Genomic DNA, 6,131 nt, shown 5'->3' on the forward strand with positions numbered 1-6,131 from the left:
TGCGGTTATGTTCTGGTGGTGATAACTACAAAACTTTTTAAGAGATGACATTGTGGCAAGTCGCAAAATATATAAATATTACATTGCATCGATTACAACTGTTGTGGAAGCTGTTGTATAGAATTTTTATCACAGTTTTCAACAGAGCGAATCATCAGCATAACAATGCTATTTATGGTCTTTTTCCTCAGAATTGAGTGTGCACACTACGATAAACGAGGTCGTCTGTAGACATGTAATAGTGTCTGGCCAACCTACCCGTAAACTCGGCCATGTTCTTTTGCGAAGCAAACATGCGCGGATGCGATACCCTGAAAAAAAAAAAAACACAAATTACAGGTTATATAGGTAGAGGTATTTCAGTTCTAAAACAATTTGACAGGGGTCTACCGGGAAGAAAATGGGCGTGTCTTCGAAGATCTTATTTACATGAGAGATTGGCAAATCTTAGCTAATGAAATCCTTACCATAGAAATAGATTTATTGCATTTAAAAAATTTTAAGTTTTACACAGCAAGTTTTGCACTAAGTATATTCATTGACAAAATTACATCTACCAGGTTCTCTCAACAAATCTGTTCAAATGACATTCATATCATGTATGTATGTATGTATATAATACGTGTATATATATATATATATATATACACATAATATATATATATATATTATATACATATTATATACATAACATATATACATAATATACATATATATATATATATATATATACACTTTAAATGATACCGGAGATAGTCTACCAGACGAATTTGGCACTAATTCAGCATGGTCAGTGTAAACGTTTACTCCTTTGGTCAAAGAGGAACATCGTAAGATTTGAACTGGGAATCTTTTGTTTGAGTGCCTAGAGCCCTGAGTCCATATACCACAGAGCTACAATTGAGTAGATGAAAGGTTTTGTATCGTTTAATTTGTTTTTACGTATATGTATATTATATATATATATATATATATATATATATATATATATATATCTGGCTGTGGTCGTACCTGGGTGAAATCCCTGAGATTGCCAATGATGGGCCAGGAAGGTACCGAAGCCACGCCTCGTCTCCGCCAGTAGCCACGGCACCAGTAATCGTATCTGTAATGGTAAGCCAGTTAAGACAGGAGTGTAACATGTGTTTAGCTAAACCTTATACATTGTATTGTCCATTACGTTATAGGGTCTTATATAGTGAAAGTGCTTGCACTTATTGTATTTTTGCTTATGTTGTTCATATGAGATTGAAAATTAAATGCGCATTAACTCAAACGTTAAAATCTGCGACTCCACAGTTATATGAAGGGGAAAGACTGCGTGTAACTCACGTATATTGGTTTATTAGGCCACACACACACACACGCACGCACACACACTGTATGTGTGTGTTTGTGTTTTTGAGACGCGTCACTAAGATACCCTGTCAAAGCCTAAACCCTAGGAAATCAAAGAAAATGTAAATATGGGGGTTTTCGTTGCCTGTGGAGAAATTACATATCATTGTGCAATCAAGCATTTAAACGTGTTATACTTTTCAAAACTGGATTTGTCTGGTGACAGACCATGTTTTCGTTTGATACTTGATTTTTTTTTCGCAGTAAAGCGGAACAACTTCTAGGCTGTAAAGAATCATTTGAAAGCTTATATCGAGCTGAGACAAGACTGAAAGGAATGGAAAATGCAAAAACTTATAGTGCTAATCTGGCTTTGGTGGATCAGATGGTCGTTTATAAGTAGTGACCTACAAATCAGGCCTTAACACTAAAGCAGATAGTAGTGGAGAATGCTCCTTCTGTTACGGAATCTTTTAAGTGGCAATCTACTTGACGACATGGCTACTGGAGACTTCATCTTGTCACATCAACTTGGTATTCATATCATGTCGACATGTCAAGATATATAACTTACCATACTGACTTATCAACTTTTAGAAGTGTACATGGCGATATAGGTTATCTTGCAAAATGTGTATGACGGCATGCATTGTCTTTCCAAGTCGACTTTTAAATAAATACATGCATGTCGACACGGCGATGTAGATTATCTCGCTCAGCCGACTTCCCAAAAAGTGAATGTACGTCGCCATTATTGTCCACATACACTTTTGGGAAGTCGACTTGGCGAGAATGCTGATAATCTATGTCGCCATGTTGACTATTAAAGTTGGTAAGTCGACATGGTAAGTTACATATCTTGACACGTCGATATGATATGAATATTAAGTCGACTTGACAAGATGAAGTACCTCACCATGTCAGGTAGAATGACATTCCCTATTCTGTGGAATGTTCCTCCCGCGGAATCGGTTGTGAGGTAATGAATTGTCCTCATGACACAAAAGGGAAGTACGCGATCATAATATGCGGTCAAAGACATTATGCGCGTAAATATATTGAACTCGAACAGTTATAATTACTTGCTATACAATGCTGTCTCGTTTCATCGGGCAACCTCTTCGGTATTAAAGGGACTGTACAGTACTGGTTGAGGTGAGGATTTAGCTTGTAACGTTCTGCGAGATATTTAGAAACCATGCACTCTATGAAATTGTAAGGAGCATACAATTCTAAGGGGACTCAAAAGTTTGTTTGATAAAATTGGTTTTGAAATGACTGAAAATTTCAAAAGCAAGGAAAAACATAGAGATCCTAATAAAAGTCGGGGCCTGTCAATTTTATTAGGATTGTTTTTTTTTTTTTGTTTTTTTGTTTTTTTTTTTTTTGGTTGGATATCCGACGAGTCATTTCAAGGCCAATTATTTTCATCAAATAAATGTTGAATCCTTTTTGAAATTCCATGCTCTTTCATATTTCATGAGAGATTTCTCATTATCTCATTAAAAAAAAAATGTTATAAACCTGAATCCTCACCTTAACCAGTACTGCATAGTTCCTTTAACACTGCTCTTGCAGACAGTCTGACATTGTCCTAACCCTAATCAATAATAGGTTCCTATAATTTTACACAATGGGTGAAGAGAGGCATCGCAGAGATTACACAGCATGGGAAAGAAAGAAAAGTAACGTTTATACACGGCTTTACACTCCTTCCCCGGTTTCGTGAATGTTTCAGAACGAAAGCACATTACACTCTCAGTCCATACAGCATAATTCGACTATAAAACAGACAAGTCGGTTTACACAGATCGATACATCCATGTCTTCTTTCCATTGCATCATTGTGGCAGCTATACCCGTGTTTATAAACATCAATGATGTACGTTTGTGAATTGTAAATAGCCAATGTATTATCAAGTATTGTAATTTTTAAGCTTTCATTGTAAAGTGAATGTATTTAAGCCTCTGCATGGGCTGCTATCTTCCATCAGTAAACCCATATCAATTCAACTCAATTCGATAAAAGTGATCCACATGTGCACACAAGGTTGTAAGCCTCTCCCAGCAAGAATTTAACTTAGATACTTACAGGAGGAATAAAACAACCGATCCAATACCAAGGATCCACGTCGTGGACAGAGATAGACCAAACACCTGGAGTTCCATGTCTACTACTGCAGTGCATGCACATAAACAACCAAAGCAGACCACGAAACCGGGGTCTGTCCAAAATCAATGGCGAGTGTTCAAGCACTTGTCGGGCTTGATATGCACACACAGAATGCACTCTTTAGATAAAGGGGGATTCCCCTGCACTCCTAGAGAACTCACACAGCAGCCATGGGAGCGTTAGTCGAGTCACGAGTCACTTCCTCAACGCGAACAGTGCACTGAACCGATACTACACAGATTATTTCCCTTATACGAAGTAATTCTCGTCCCTATATAGCCTGTGGACTTTGACCTTCACACGCTCACAACCAACATAAAATCATAAACACCAGCTTATGGAGGCCATAATATTCCTTTATTATTCTCTCTTTTGTCAACTTACGCCACACTGCTAAAATACATGTAACCAACCACGACTGTAGACTACTATTCTATAACCACGCATATTGACAGTTAGCGCCAGTTAGCGTTTATCAGTTGTTTTAGATGGCTATCTACATTTCTAATTCATGGCGTGTATATTTCTATGATTGTATATAAATCATATCCCGCATTTTACTTGACGGCGATTCATGTTTTCCAGGGATATTTTTCTGTATGTTTCTTTGCTTATTGTATGTCTTTAAAAATCTCTGCGACATGCGGCTTCAAGGATCGAGGGTTTTACCCTGGTTTGAAAATCAAAAGCAACTATTAAAACAGACTCAGCAGACAGAAAATCAAGAAGCGAGCAAATGGACACATAATTCCACTTCGATTTTTTCTTCAAATTTAGAGAAATCACACTTCAGAATGACAATTTGACATTATAATGAAATTCGAGAGAAATGAAACGCTTCTCACTGACATTCAATGTACAATGCAATGTTCGTATACACGAAATCCTTACGAGACCTACTTTACGACACATAGCTGATTGCATTACATACACTAAAACAAGATTGTGGAAATTTCCTTTGGAAACGTTCCTTCTAAATTCTTTAGCAGACAATATAACTTGTATTCCTCAGCGAGTCTAAAACTAATTGCCTGTTACAAACGAGTGAGTCTTGTCTGCGTGTAAATCATCACGAACTACATCTTTTGCAATCTTTTCACGCAGTTTTACCCATCCGTTAAATGACAAATAAGAAAACATAATTTCCACTCGATTCCTAGATATGATTTCAATGGACTTTATACATTGTAGCAATCTACCTGCCCTCTTCCCTGCCTGCTACAAACAACACTAATTCGCAGCCAAAATTCTGTTCTTTCAGATATCACTAACCGGAGGCCCTACTTAATACTGGTTTACTTTTCTGATGTAAAGTCGTTTACACAGGTCTTATCCCATAGACAATCATTCTAATGACAAAACATGTATGATATATTTCACACGAGATAGAACTGATGATATTACTTAACACAAATGCTTGATTTTGGTTACATCCTGCACTGCATAAATGGTTTTCTTAATTAATTTCTTATTTTCTTCTTCCTTCCTTTTTTTTTGTGTGTGTGATTGCGCAAAAATACTATGATCATACATGTATTGTGTAACGCAAGCCAGCAAGTTAAAAAGAGTTTAAAAAAAATATACTTAATACTGTCGTTATTTTAAAGCAATCACACGTATAAGGTTTTTAAAAGTATACTGCAGGCGTGTGTGAATATGGTTTGATTGAAGTTCTAGTGGGTTTATCTTGATTCATACTCTTTGACATCAGGTCAATATCACGTGGTTCGATTTGAGGAGATTATATGCCCTGTGTAGTTGTTTTGCTGTTTTGATGTTGCTAGCAAAATTTTCTACCTGCATTTCTACCAGGAGACTCTATTTCAACAACACAACAGAAATTACTATAAAAATGTGTTTCTACAAATTCGATGAGTCATAATTTATCCACAGTAGAGAATCTGAATTGCTGCTCAGAGAGATAGCCATGACCAAGTGTGCCGACTATCGCAGAATGTGACAATATAAGATATGATTCTCAATTTTCTTGGTTTGATTCTTATAACTGAATTCAATTTTTTTTTATTCATATTCCATATTCCACATTTCATACAAGTTTTATATTCCATTTGATTTCAGAAAAAAAAATGTGTTTAACACAACATTCAATTTGAAACAAAATTGCTCATAAGTGAAGTGTAATATTCAAATTCATTTGAATCAAATTAATTCATGTTTTCTTTCTTAACAAAATTCAATATATCATATCATTACCAGCCAAAAGTGTGTAAACATCAACAAAATACAATTCAAAGCCCCAATTCATTAAAAATAGATGCAATTGGTGAATATGGCCAGGCTTATGTTTGTGCAAATTGAGGGTACCAACTATCAAACAGCAATCAATGCCTACTATAAAGTACGTCCTTAAATCACACACTAAGAAATTCTCGAAACGTAATTATGCATGTTCAATTTGTATTCATATTATAACTAACAAACGATAAAGAAATGAAAGACAAAATTAAGGGTAAAAAAGTATAATGTTTACTTTATTTTGATAATCACGGTTCAGGAACAAAGAATACAGACATGTCACATTAAATTGCAATCTGCCTAAATTTCAAAAGATGAAGAGTATTGTCTATAGGCAATGTTGTTTTTAATATGTAGCTGATGA

Source organism: Diadema setosum, chromosome 9, assembly GCF_964275005.1.
Source record: "Diadema setosum chromosome 9, eeDiaSeto1, whole genome shotgun sequence".
Taxonomy (NCBI): Eukaryota; Metazoa; Echinodermata; class Echinoidea; order Diadematoida; family Diadematidae; genus Diadema; species Diadema setosum.